The sequence below is a fragment of the Bidens hawaiensis genome, unplaced genomic scaffold (assembly GCF_021521415.1).
Source record: "Bidens hawaiensis isolate Kalapana, Puna unplaced genomic scaffold, B.hawaiensis_p1.1 tig00057930_1, whole genome shotgun sequence".
Classification (NCBI taxonomy): Eukaryota; Viridiplantae; Streptophyta; class Magnoliopsida; order Asterales; family Asteraceae; genus Bidens; species Bidens hawaiensis.
Genome location: NW_027500458.1, coordinates 58727 through 73613, shown reverse-complemented (window position 1 = coordinate 73613; position 14887 = coordinate 58727). Strand labels below are relative to the sequence as shown.

At 45.7% G+C, this 14887-nt stretch overlaps 1 long non-coding RNA gene across 1 annotated transcript; it reads right to left on the bottom strand.

Moving 5' to 3' along the window:
- Positions 1-13539: 13539 nt before the first annotated feature.
- LOC143602116 (uncharacterized) lies at positions 13540-14351 on the bottom strand. Its single transcript, XR_013147774.1, has 3 exons — positions 13879-14351; positions 13714-13798; positions 13540-13654 (listed from the first exon to the last, which is right to left on the bottom strand). It is a non-coding gene; the product is annotated as an uncharacterized LOC143602116 (long non-coding RNA).
- Positions 14352-14887: the final 536 nt, after the last annotated feature.

Genomic DNA, 14887 nt, shown 5'->3' with positions numbered 1-14887 from the left:
GATATCCAAAGTTTCGTTTACTCATGGTCCAGATTTGTGGTTATGGTATGGTGTTGATGGTAAGTTATCTCCTTTCTCGGTTAAAATGTTGAGGTGGGAAATAGATAATATGGACCACCAGGTTGTGGGGTCTTCTTTTTGGTTAAAATGGATTCCGATTAAAATCAATTGTTTTATTTGGAAACTATTAATGGATCGCATTGCAACGAAAACAGCATTGTCACATAGGGGCATTGTTTTCGGAGATCAGAGTTGTAGCTTTTGTGGATTAGTTGCGGAATCATCCGAGCATCTCTTTGTTCACTGTAGGGCGTCTAAATGGGTATGGTCGATCATATATAATTGGGTCAAGTTACCGAACTTGACTAATTTGGATTCAGTAAAGGAGTTGCTTGAATTCCCGAGAAAACAAAACCTAAATAAAGCGAAGTGCCTGGCAGTGCAATCAATTTGGCGGTTACATGTTGGATGATTTGGAAATCAAGGAATGATCTCATTTTTGATAATGTCCCATTTCCGGTATCTAAAGTGGTGAACGACATAAAAACGACTTCCTATTTATGGGTGAAACATAGAAGCAAAAGTGCCAATTTTGATTGGGAGAAGTGGTGCAAGTTTAATTTTGTTAATATTCCATTGTAATTGTTTGTCTTTTATTTACATTCCTTGTATGTCTTTGGCCTTTGCTTCTTGTAATGGCTCTTTGGTTTTTAATATTATTGGCATTTCAAAAAAAAAAAAGAGTATATAGGTATGTTGTTGTACCTATTATTGGCAAGTGTTCATGTGTTTAGTGCATGCAATTTTTTGGACAGATAAAAGAAGAGAAACCATTATGTATAAATTATGACATAATGTATAAGTATTAGTCAATCCGAATGTTTGTTTATAAATAATATTAAAAAAAATAATATGTCTGGTTAGGTTAAATAAAATAATGTTTTCTTCTAAATGTAGTGACATATTATTAAAGTAACATATTGTTCAACTTTGCAACCGTTGCTATGTCTCCTCTATCATTGAAGAAACACTAAATGGCCCTGACAGATTAAGGATAATCTTAGGGTTAAGTAGATGTTTCCCACGAGGGTTAAGTCCGGCAAAGATGGTTATTCTTCTCAACCTGCAAAACAGACACCGTAAGCTCGTCACTGAGAAGGGGGGGGGGGGGTTCCTCCTTGTGACCACCCTCCGGCGTGAGAATCAGACTAGGTTGCTCTGAATATAAGTGTATATAAAGAGAAATAGCTAGAGAGAAGATGATGATACCGTTCCAAGGTGTTGGAGTATTTATAGCTAAAGGTAGGTTTCCAAGCAGGTACGGCCAGCTGTATAATATTCCATTTCCACCAACTACGGGCTACGTTCGTGCCACGATGGGAGTTGGTGGGTAGGCAGCGGCTGATAGTGACATTTTGTACTGGAGCGTGCTCCTCCTCGTACTATTGTCAGTGAGCTGTCACCCTGTGATTGGTTCATGGGCTGCTTTTGTCAGATCTTGTCTATTTGTCCATACCTTGGTAGGTATAGTACAAAAGATCTTCTGGAAGCGTACGGACTGGCTCTTTTGGGCGGGAATATTCCCGCCCTGCTCATTCCTTCTTCAGGTGACATTGCTGAAGTATAAGAGTTAGTGCCTTATGCGTGTAGCCTTACTGTTAGTGCGGGTAGCCTTCCTTCTTGGCTTGTACCCACAGCTGCGGGGACAGGCAGGGTACTGTACCAAGGGAGGCTTTCCTGCGGGAACAGCTGGCTTACTGCGTGTAAGGTCTTCATCTCTCTGAGCATGGTGGGTCCTGCGGATCCAGTTGGTCTTTGCGCAGACGTACCTCTTCAAGGTGAATCTTGCGGGTCCAACTGGGCTTTGCGGGGACCTACCTCTTCAAGTCCCCCCAGTCCATTGTTGTTCTCATGAATTGTTAATAAGTGAGGGGAACTTTTGGACTTTAAGCAAGGGGTTTTAAAGAGGGATTTTCGTTTTTTAAGGTTCTCCGTGGGGATTCTTCCCGCGGTTTTCCTAATGTCACTTGCAGAAAATTCCCGACTTTTCTGCCCGATCTTTGGGTATGATGCGGGTAAGTGTAACCTCTTCGCAAGTCGGGAGCGTTGAGTTTCACTTGTAGATTCTCCGCGAGGTTTTGGTAGTTTTAGACATAGTGATCAGTTATGTTAAGCAACCAATTCCACCTTGGAGCTTCAAACAATCTAGTTGTCAACGTTCCCGCCATGCGGGGGTGTTATTTCTCTTTCCGTAAGCATGGCCCATAAGATCAATCTTCTTGGCTTCAAGTCCCTGCAAGTGCTAAGTATGTGAAGGGTTTCGCCTTGACACTGTACCCGCACTTGTCTTATGGTTTCTTGCTTTCCAAGGTAAGGGGGTATATTCCCTCTTATTTTTGAATCTTTTTGAATCCTTTTGGAATTCGGAGAGTTGGTGAAAGGATAAGGACAGTCCAAACGGTTGAAGGGACGTTGGCGTCTTCTGACGGTTTCAGGATGTGTAGGAAGTTATGACGACGTGACAGCATGTGGTCAATCAGGACGCTTTTTCAGGCGCGTGGGCGCGAGTTTCATGACACGCGCCATTCCGACACCTGTTGCTAGCTTGCTTTATCCACACGTGTCGCCGTGGCATTGCGCCTGCGCTTTCTCTCTCATCCGCATTAAATTCATCGCATTCATTGCGATGAGTATATAAGGGGGAGAGGGTGCATTTCGTCCATTATCTTCACTTCACTCTCCTTTTCCTTTTAAGCGATTTCCGGCGAATACTCATCTTTTCCGGCGAGCATTCTCCTGAAACCGCTTTCTTTCATCTTTTAATATTTTAAAAAATGTCTTATTCTACTCATGACCCGGAGGTTAACGTCGAGGAGTCCGACGTTTACCTCGAGAACCCGACGTCCACGTCCGATAAGGACGATAAGAGTAATGCTAGCGAGTGTCAGTGTACTCTTTCTTTCGATGTATACCATTACATCGTCAAGAAGTTCATGCTGGAGCCCTATGAGCCAGAGTTCCCGGAGGCCCACCAGACGGTGTACGATGCCCCTAAGGGCAAGATAGGGGTTTACGCTTCGTTCTTCCTATATGGGAATCTAAGATTCCCATTAACGAAGTTCGTATACCGTGTTTGGAGAAACACGGTGTTCATCTGACAGAGGTGCACCCAATGGCAATTGCCAAAGTTCGCCATTTCTAATGGGTGTGCCGTATTTTGGGTATCGAGCCTCGAGTCGACCGCCTGATGACCTTCTATACTTGGAGGTGCATCAAGGGTTGGTATACCCTTGTCACTCGGATCAAGGGTTTGAAGATCTGCGCTACTGAGCGTAGTCTTCGTTCTTGGAAGCGGGAGTTTTTCTACATTTCTTCTCGTGTCATTCCCATCGCGATGATGTTCAAGAATGGGAGGGCACTTCCCAACCTTCTGGCCTCCAATTACCTGCAGACGGAATGGTTCACCAAGATTTCCCAGATTCGGACTCCTGTTTATCGCTTCGCGAAGTCTGGGATGGTCATGCTTGGGATGAGCCGCGTGTGGAAGGATGCCGGGTCTGGGACGCCGCAAATACCCATCGTTCTTGAATACGGTTTGAACTATATTCCTTATGGTATGCTCCGTCTTTTGTGTTGGTTTAGGATTTCTTTCTAACATTTTTATCGTTTTTATTTCAGAAGGGAACAACTTACAGTCGCTCTTGCACCTGCGGGAGACTGGTGGTCCCGCGCGGTTGGGTACTCGTGACCTTGATGAGAACGAGTTGCCCATTTTGGAGCAGACTGCGGATAGATTCGTAGAGGTCTACCCGCCAGGCCACGAGATTTTAAGCGCCACTCGGCCAGGTAAGGATTTCTTTAATCCTCGTCCTTTTCATGTTCAAACTTCTGCTGGAATTCCTCTGATCTTGTCATCTTCTGATGAGGGATCCGCAGATGGGCCTTTTATCGTAAGGAAAAAGAAGGCGGCCAGCGTGAAGGGCAAAACGAAGGTTGTTACCTTCGTTGACTCGGGGAATCAGTCTGGCTCCGAGACTGAAAGTGAGGAGGCGGCGGGGAATCTTGGTGGTGGTGACGAGACCATTGTCGCAGAGGTTGAGACAACGGTTGTCCCTTCCGAGCCGCCAAGCGTTGCGAAGGTAACTGGCATGAAGAGGCCAGTTTCATCGGGTCCATCTCCGCCTGTCAGGGCTTTCAAGATCAGGAAAACCAGCAAGTATACTTTTTGTGTATCTTTTCCGCATTTCTTTCCGCCTTTGTTTTTTATATCTTTGGTTTTTCTTTATGCAGGAGTGGACTTATCTGCTTTTGAGAGCGGTGCGGGAGGAAGTGGTTCAGGACCCACGACGATAGGTTTGGTCAACCTATCCGAGGCGATGACCCAGGCGGCTGCGCCTGTTTCTGGTACTGGTTCAGTTGCTTATACTGTTGAAGCGACTGTTCCGGTTATGACGTCATCTGTCATTGCTGCTGTGCCGACGATGGCGTCCACTTTCGTTGCTGCGTTGAGCAGTTCAACTTCTCCACCGGCCGTCAGTGCCATCTTTACTACATCATTCACCGGACCAGCGGTGACTTTTTCTGTGAGCTCATCCGTAGTGTCTACCACGGTTATGAGTTCATCTCAAATGAGTTCATCTCCGATGGTCTCTACCTCAGTGGCTTCTACAGTGTCACATTCGGCGTCAGCGACTACCTCGTCCTTAGCCGGTTCTTCAGGTATGTTTAGAGTTGGGACCTCTAGACTTACCTCTATTAATGAGGAAGTCCAATCTTTGCCTCCTTCCCATCTCCTTGACCTCTTGGATGGATATCCTTTAGGTTCAGGTGATGGGTTTAGCGGCTATCGGCCTGTTATCGACCCTACAGGTGCGTGGGGTTATTTTGGCCTGTTATCCATCCTTGTCATTTTTTCCTAACTGTTTTCTGTTTTCGCAGTTTCGGATTCCAATGAGGTCTATGCCCCAAGGTGGAATATCCGCCGAGGGACAACTCTCAGGACGGCTGCAGACTACGTCGACTGGGCGCGCCATGCCGCTCCAAGTGGTGCATTGGGGGAGGCCATGGTTAGTTACCAGGAAGGCCGGTTGTCCACCGAGCTCCGAATTCTACTCGCCCGGATGCAGCCGCGTGTCAAATTACTTTGTCGTGAAAACGATAAGTTAAAGACTGCACGTAGCTTGGAGGGGGCTCAGGTGCGATCGCTGCGGGAGGAGAACAAGAAGCTTGCCGCCACCGCTGCTGAGAAAGAGAAGGCCTTCAAGGATCTTGAGGCCGAAATCCAAGTCAGGCATGAGGCCCGTTCCAAGGCTACTCAAGTTGTTAACGAACAGCTTAGGTTGGCCAAGGAAACTGCGCGCAATGCTACTGAAAGGGCCTCCAAAGCTGAAGCTATTGCTGAGCCTCAACGCGCTGAAAATGAAGAACTGAAAGCTAAACTGGAGAAGCTTCAGCAGGCTCATGAGGCTTTGGCTCTGGAGGATGCCAAGAAGCTACTAGATGATGCCATGAGTGCAGCCCTCAACGCTTCTCATGAGGATGGAGAGAAAGCTGGTTTCTTGCTTGGTCTAGGATTTGCAGAGAAAGGCATCCCGCCTTCCAAATTTCCTCTACACGATGTTGACACTGAAGCTGCCTATGACCAAGCTGTGAACCAGTATGCTGCTTTCTCTCATCCGGTTGTGGAGAAGGTTAATGAAGTTGCTGCTGCTGATGACGGGCTAGCTGTTCTCAAAGCTTTCCTCGAACCGCCACAGCCGATTGATGGTGCGGGTTCAAGTGGGTTTGGAGGAAGTGGTCCCGAAGCCTGAATCTTCAGAATCCTCCAAGTTGTTAGGATAAATTTGTACTTTTTGTAGGCGGGTAGACACCTAGTCATTTTGTAATGTTTGAACAACTTTTAATGTGAATATAAATGTTTTGTTAACGCCTTGCCTTGTAAACATTATATGATTTGCTCATGCATATTTTAGTTTAACTTAGCAGTTTTCTAAGTGTTTTGAATAAGTTAACCTTTCGACGCGTGTCAGATAATAGGTTAATGTTCTGTTTCCTCTATCATGATTGTGCGGGTAGGACTGTCACTTTCACGTAGTAGGATGACCAAACTTCATCTATGTCTGACCTGCGTGAAGGTTTTCCTCATCTTCCCCTTAGAAATTTTTACTGTTTTTTGTGTTTATGCGGGTTGTGCCGCTTTCCACACGCAACGACTTACTTCCTCCCTCACTTATTTATGCGGTGAATACCGGCATATCAGTGTGGTCAGTTCATAAGTATAAAGGTAAGGCTATCAACATCAATGTGATAAGGAGAATCATTTCCATTAGAAGTGGCTCTAGGCCTGTTCGTTACAAGTTTGGAATTGATCTACATGTAGCATCTGCGTAATTGAGCTCCATTCCATGTTCTTGGGATGGGGGTGCCATCGAGCCTTTCGAGCCGGTATGCGCCCTTTCCCAGAACTTTTTTAATAATGTATGGCCCTTCCCAGATCGGGGCCAGCTTTCCTGGGCGCTCCTGGTTCGAAGCCTCGTTGTTACGCAGTATGTAGTCTCCGACATTGAAGTTGTAGTTTCACCCGCGTGTTGTAGTACTTTTGCATTTGTCGCTTGTAGTTCTCTTCACGCGCCGCGGCTAAGTCTCTGCGCTCTTCGGTTAGCATAAGGTCTAACCGTCTTTCCGCATCATTGTCTTCTGGTTGAGTTATGACTCTTGGTGAGGGTAGACCAATCTCGATTGGAACCATGGCTTCAGTGCCATAGGTGAGGCTGAACGGGGTTTCGCCCGTACTTGCTTTTTTCAGCGTTCTGTTTGCCCAAAGGACATGTGGAACTTCGTCCACCCAGCCGGATCTATGCTCCAAGAGTCTTTTCTTTATGCCGTCGACGATGCTCTTGTTTTCTCTTTACACCTCACCATTACCCTGCGGGTGTGCCACTGAGGCAAAGGTGTGGGTGATTTGAAGCTCTTTCAGCCACTTTTGTATCTTCTGGTCCGCAAAGGTGGTGCCGTTATAAGCACCAAATTCTGTGGAAGTCTAAAACGACAAACAATAAATTCCCAAATAAATTTTTTGATATGTTTTGCGGTTGTTTGGGCTAGGGGTTTTGCTTCTATCCACTTGGTGAAGTAGTCGATGGCTACCACTAGGAACTGAACGTTCCCTGCTGCTGTGGGAAATGGGTCCGTCACATCGATGGCCCACTTCTGGAATGGCCATGAAGAAGTGACTGGAACAAGTTCGTTCTTCGGGCGATGCGTGTTGGGTGCGTAGAGCTGGCAGGACCTACATTTTCTGATGTAGGCCAGCGCATCCGTATGCATCCCCGGCCAAAAGTATCCCGCGTTTTTAGCTTAGCTACAACTGCGCGTGGAGCTGCGTGTATCCCACAGATGCCTTCGTGTACTTCCCTTAGGAGGTAGTCGGCATCTTGGTCGTCAACGCATCTGAGGAGTGGGCCAAGAAAATTACGCCTGTAAAGTATGTCATCAACGAGTTGATAGTTTAGTGATTTACAGCGTATCTTTCTTGCATGTGTCTTTGACTCTGGTAGTACACCCGACACAAGGTAATTTATGATTGGCGTCATCCATGTTTCCGTACCGGTTTGGATGACACAAATTTCCTTGTGCGGGACTGATGGTGCTCCAAGGAGTTCAACGCGGATGTCCTTTCCCAAGTGGGTGAAAGCTAACGATGCAAGCTTGCTTAACGCATCTGCAGATTTGTTTTCGCTTCGCTTGATGTGCACAACTTTGCAATCGTTGAAATCGCGCATAAGGGTTTTTGCTTGTGCGAGGTACAGGGCCATTGTGTCGTTCACGACTGTGTACGTCCCGTTTATCTGGTTGGCTACTAGCATGGAATCCACGTGGGCTTCCAAGTTTTTCACCCCCATCTTACGCGCAATTCTTAATCCGGCCAAGAATGCTTCGTATTCCGCTTCGTTATTCGTACTTGGGAAATCCAGCCGAATAGCGTAAGTGTATTCTTGGCCTAATGGGTTAGTTAGTTTCAACCCTGCGCCTGAACCTTCGTTGTTGGCTGCTTCATCAGTATAGAGTCGCCAGACATCGTTAATGTCTTGTGCTGGAGAGGGTTGAGCCTCTTCCTGGCACTCTTTTTCCCGCGAAGCGGGGACTTCTGCAATAAAGTCGGCCAAGACCTGGCCTTTTATGGCTGGTCTTGGCTTGTACTTTATCGCGTATTCTCCCAACTCAATTGCCCATTTGGCTAGGCGCCCTGACTACTCGGGTTTTCCTAGAACGTTTACAAGTTTGAAGTTGGTGAGAATGGTGATTGGGTGGCCTTGGAAATATCGTCTTAGCCTGCGTGAAGCCTGTACAAGCGCTAAGACTAATTTCTCCAGGGTGGAGTACCGGGTTTCCACGTCTGTTAAGACGCGGCTTACATAGTAGATGGGCATCTGGATGCCTTTTCGTTCTACTAGTAAGACTGCCCCGGTTGCTCTGTCTGTGGCGGAGAGGTAGAGAATTAATTCCTCCCCTACTTCTGGTGTTGTGAGCGTTGGGAGTTCGATCAAGCGTGACCGAATCCCTTGAAAAGCTGCTTCCGCTTCTGGTGTCCAGTGGAAGTGCGTTTTCTTCAAGCAATTTCTCAATGTTGACACGAATGGGAACGACCTATCCGCATGGTTTGCCAAAAAGCGGTTAAGTGCGACTAGTCGTCCATTCAGTGTCTGAGCCTGTTTGATGGTAGCAGGTGATTCCATTTTCATAATGGCTTCGACCTTTTCAGGGTTCGCTCTGAAGCCATCTTTGGTAACGATGACTCCTAAGAACTTCCCTTCTTCCATCCCAAAGGAACACTTGCTCGGGTTGAGCTTCATGTTTATCTTTCTGAGCGTGTTGAAAGTTTCTTCGATGTCTTTCAACATCGCCTCTCGCTCGAGGCTTTTGATGACCAAGTTATCCATGTAAACTTCCAAGTTCCTCCCGATTTGGGCATGAAACTCTTTGTCCATCAGGCGTTGGTATGTGGATCCGGCATTCTTTAGTCCGAATGGCATCATTTGGTAACAAAATGTGCCATCGGGCGTCCGAAATGCGGTTTTATCCTGATCGTCAACAGCCATGTGGATTTGATGGTACCCTTTATACGCATCAAGGAAACATTTAAGGCGAAACGGTGCTAATGAATCTACCTTAAGGTCAATTTTGGGTAACGGGTAACAATCCTTGGGGCATGCTTTGTTTAGGTCTTTAAAATCTATGCACACGCGCCATTGTTTGTTGGATTTTGGTACCATGACGGGATTTGCAACCACCCATGTTTGATATTTACTAACGTGTACGATGCCTGCGTCAAGGAGTTCCTTGACATGGGTTCTACACGCGTTAGCCTGCTCAGCACCCATTACGCGACGCTTTTGTATGACCGGTGTAAACGCCGGGTCACACTTGAGCTTATGCTCAGCCTTACTTCGAGGTACACCAGTCATGTCAGCTGGTGTCCACGCGAAGATGTCGGCATTTTTTTGCAACAAGCGTTTGAGTAAGGTGCGTGTGGGATTAGTGATCGTTGGGCCAATGGTAACAGCCTAGTCAGGGTATTTGACATTGAAGGCCCATTCTTCTGGCTCAGAGATGGTTGGTTTAGCCATTTTTGGTTTGGGTTTAGATGAGACGGATGCGATGCATACCTGGTGAATGCCCGTGATCATCGCGACGCCCTCAGCTGTTGGCCATCCCATCATACCATGGACCGAAGACACCAAGGCATTAAATCTTACCATCCCGTCTCTCCCGAAGAGAATGTCGTATGTGTGGTGTGGCTTCCTCATTACAACGAAGTCCACGTCTTTCGTGCGGGAGTACTTCCCGTCCGTGAGAGTGACGGGGAAAGATAGGGTGTTTGTGCTGCCGTCGAACCCTTCCATCGAGGCGTAAACTGTTTCTAGGCGTTCCTTGTCTTCGTCGTCTAGCTTGTCGAAGAACTGCCTATACATGACCGTTGAGGAAGCGCCATTATCAGCAAGGGTGCGGGAGGTGATGTAGTGCCCTAGCTGGCTTTTGATGACTATGGGGCCTTCTTTGTTGGGGCCCCTGGCACACGCGGGAAGCGCACTTCTGCTTCCTTCCACGCACTTGGCTCTGTTGTTCGTTGTTTTCTTCCGCTGATATTGCCGTGAACCATGTGAATGCTGATGTCGACGGGCTTCCTTCCGTTGCCCTTGTACCTATTGTCTTTCCTCCCTCCGTTCTTGATTGACGCCACGAGGTGTGTGAGTTTCCCATCCTTGACGAATGTTTCGATAACATCCTTCAAGGATGTGCATTCCTCAGTGGTGTGGCCTTTTGTCCCGTGGAAGTCACAGGATTTGCTCTGATCAGCGTTTTGACGCTGTCGTATTATTGGAGCCTTTGGCCATGGAAGCCTCTCGGTGGCAAATATCTCGGTGACGCTTTTGGTGAGTGGCGTCCATCTGGGATTCCGGTTCGACAAGTGCATGTTGTCCCTTCCTCCTAAGAGAGGGCGCGAGCTGGATGAGGTGTCAAAGTTTATCCTTGACTGCCAAATACCAAGCTTCCTCTTTTTATTTTGTCGGGGGGTACGGACGTTATTTTCTCTTGTTCTCTGCGTGTAGAGGTTTGTGCTCTGGGGAAGATTTCTACCCAGTTGCTTCTCCGTTTCGGCAAAGGGTTTAGCTGCCATCATGATGGCATCCCACGTGGATGGCATGCCATCTTTACCTGTCAACGTGCGGATGAGCTCTGGGTACTCAGCGCCCTGGATGAAAGCGGCGTGAACAAGATCTTCGATTATAGTGCCCAGACTTAGCTTCTTTGAGTTGAAGCGAGTGATGAAGTCCAGCAAAGATTTGTCTTCCTCTCGGATGCAGTTGAGGATCGTCCATTGCTCTTCAGTATATTTTCTTTGTTGACTGAAGTGCTGGCTGAACTTGTGCTGGAAGTCTGCCCAATCATAGATGTGGTGGACCGGTAGACGATCAAACCACGCTCTGGCTGCCCCGACGAGCGTCATCTGGACATGTAACACCATGTGGGTTCCGTCCAATTACTGACGGTTGCCCCTGCTATAAATCTGTTCAAGTGGTCGTCCGGGTCAGATATGCCATCATAAGTGTCTATGTTGGACATCTGTTTGGCACTCTTTGGAGCAATTGCTTCCGCAATGTCCCTTGCAAATTTGGATGTTCCCACATTCGCAACAGTTGGTCTGAAAGTTTTGGAGAAGTCACGTGGGTTTCCCCCCGTGTTCTTTGGTTTGAAGGTTTCCTCGAAATTTCTTCTCGAGTGGAAGTCTGCTTCTCTACGCTTCCCTTTTGCCTTATGACGAGGGTTTGCGTCACTGTCAGATTCTTCCCAATCTTCATCATCCACATACTCGCAATCATTCCTCATGTTGAGCTGTTGTCGAGTGCTTCCGAATTCGTCATTGGCCTGTTGGAGTGAACGTAAACGTTCGTCCAACTAGGCTTGGAATTCTTTCTGACGTGCTTCCGCCCAAGCTTTAACTTGTTTAGGTGTTTGTCGCGGAAATCTCGTCTGTTGTTTCCCCAACTGGGTATCAATGAATCCCAGGAGGGGATTGTTTACTGCACTTGCCCCGGCTTGGGTAACCGGGGTAGTGTTCGTAACAATCGTGTATTCACCGGTGTTCCCCCAATAGCTGGGGTTGTGGTTACCGGAGTTTCTTGGTTACTCGGTGGTTTTGGCATCGGGGTAACCTTAACCATCTTTCCAGAAGTTTGAAAAAACTGAGAAAAAGAAGAGTAAGTTCTAGCTTAATGCACGGATGGCGCCAATGAAGAAACACTAAATGGCCCTGACAGATTAAGGATAATCTTAGGGTTAAGTAGATGTTTCCCACGAGGGTTAAGTCCGGCAAAGATGGTTATTCTTCTCAACCTGCAAAACAGACACCGTAAGCTCGTCACTGAGAAGGGGGGGGGGGTTCCTCCTTGTGACCACCCTCCGGCGTGAGAATCAGACTAGGTTGCTCTGAATATAAGTGTATATAAAGAGAAATAGCTAGAGAGAAGATGATGATACCGTTCCAAGGTGTTGGAGTATTTATAGCCGAAGGTAGGTTTCCAAGCAGGTACGACCAGCTGTATAATATTCCTTTTCCACCAACAACGGGCTACGTTCGTGCCACGATGTGAGTTGGTGGGTAGGCAGCGGCTGATAGTGACATTTTGTACTGGAGCGTGCTCCTCCTCGTACTATTGTCAGTGAGATGTCACCCTGTGATTGGTTCATGGGCTGCTTTTGTCAGATCTTGTCTATTTGTCCATACCTTGGTAGGTATAGTACAAAAGATCTTCTGGAAGCGTACGGACTGGCTCTTTTGGGTGGAAATATTCCCGCCCTGCTCATTCCTTCTTCAGGTGACATTGCTGAAGTATAAGAGTTAGTGCCTTATGCGTGTAGCCTTACTGTTAGTGCGGGTAGCCTTCCTTCTTGGCTTGTACCCACAGTTGCGGGGACAGGCAGGGTACTGTACCAAGGGAGGCTTTCCTACGGGAACAGCTGGCTTACTGCGTGTAAGGTCTTCATCTCTCTGAGCATGGTGGGTCCTGCGGATCCAGTTGGTCTTTGCGCAGACGTACCTCTTCAAGGTGAGTCTTGCGGGTCCAACTGGGCTTTGCGGGGACCTACCTCTTCAATCATATACGCTTTTTTGTTGGTAAAAAATAGTGTAAAATTTATTTTTTTATACGTACCTGTTCTTGTATGCTTCAAGTTCTGGGACTGAAGGGTTTATGATTGTAGTTGTAGCATTGCAGCTTCTCGGCTATATGGTCTCCGTGTTCCTACCTGTGTGGTAGATAGACTATGACATTTTAAAATAATATCTATAAAGCAATATATAGAATCAATCAAAAAGTATAAATTCAAATAAAGCACATAGTATAGTGTTGTAAATGTAGAGAATGTATTTAGGGATGGCAATGAAACCAGAACTCGATAGGCAAACCCGAAACCCGACATAAATGGGAAGGGTAATACCCGACCCATTAGGGTTTGGGACGGGTTTGGGTTTAGTTTTGAAAATTTTCGCGGGTTTGGGACGGGTTTGAGATTTCTAATATACCCGATTACCCGATAACATAAACCCAATTACCCGACTATATACCCGATGTACCCGATATAACTTATTATATTGTAGATACTATATTCCATATATATTTATTTGTCGAAACTTGTTTATGTCAATTATTTAAGACATTTTATGTTTATGGTGACCATCTTTGTAAACAAGTAGTTATATTTTGTCAAAACCCGGTAGAAACAGAGCGAGTTTTGAGCGGGTATACTCCACGGGTATTTTATCAAAACCCGATAAGAAACCCAAAACCCGATGGGAAAACCCGAAACCCGACGGGTAATTACCCGATTAAAACCCGACGGGTTTGGGACGGGTTTGGGATGGACCTTCATAACCGGGTATGGGTTTGGGAATACCTGAACCCGACTCAAACCCGACCCATTGCCATCCCTAAATGTATTAACTTAAAAAAAAATTTAGTAACAAGTTATGTGTTAATTACCTTTAAATTTGGCGACAGATGTTGCAGTCATTACCAACAGCTCGCCAATTGGTATATCTCCTTCAACTTGTGATAACTAACCACTCCAGAACGTGACCTTGATTACATTTCTTCTATGTAATTGGGTTAGTAGATGCTTTTTTTTTATTATGTGTAATAGCTAATTGTTTACTTATCATCTTGTAAGGTAATATTTCTCATGGTGCTTCCACCTTTATCGTGTACCAGGGTGACGGCTTCAACAAGGCCAATAAAGTCTGTTTGTTTATGCATGTGAAGTAATAGTAAATGATTATTTTTCTTGTTTGCATTAGTGTTGTAAATTTGTGGTTAGTACCTGTGAGTTGTTTAGGATCTTCTGTTCTATTTTCCAACATATCGTATGATGCGAACTCGAAGTGATGTAGTGGTATGTTGTTGTTATGGATGGGTGTAAACACAGTGCTCTTTCCAATTCTAAGTGAAGCTTTGTGTAAGACGGCTGGTTGGTGGGTTCTTGCTGGTTTAGTCGGGCATCTATAACCTGGTAGCATGAGCCCACACGAAGTTTCTTATCAAAGTATGACTCATATTTGAAATCTGCAACAACTTCAATGGCATCACCCTGTTATGTTAAAAACAAATGTTAGTCAATATTAAAAATGTAGTTATTGGTAAATATACATCTTACACGTATGTGAACATCCATAAATAGGTAGCATAGTTATTTCTGTCTTGCATGTGGGATCCATGTCTTGATGACTCTGATTTCGAGAGGTGGTGCAGGCCTGTTAGTGTCCATGTCTAGAATTTTGTGTATCTCCATATGTTTTTATTATAATGTAAATTTTAGAGAAAAATATATTCATTATTCTCTACACATATGCTAGTAAGCACACATATGCTAGTAAGCAGTTAGCTTTTATTGGTATAGATAAATATATGATTACTGTATCTATGTTATGATGTATATAGTATTTATCTCGTTAATGAAGTCAGAGTATACTATATTCTTTGTTGTACACGGGTTATAGTTTTCCTGCGGTATAATGACTATTTTTAGGGATTCCGGGGCTGCTGCTCTTGATAATGCTACGTACAACTGATCGTGGCTGAAAACAGGTTTGGGAAGATCGACACCAATTTTGTCGAGTGATTGACCCTGGCTTTTGTTATTGGTCACTGCATAGCATAATTTTACTGGAAACTGTATCCTTTTGAAATAAAATGGAAGTTCTTTGTCTTTATTTGTCAAGGATATTCTTGGGATGTATACACGATGACCAATATGGTTACCGGTCATTATCTTTACTTCTATTATTCTAGGTAGTCATTGTGTAACTATAAGGCGTGTGTCATTACATAGT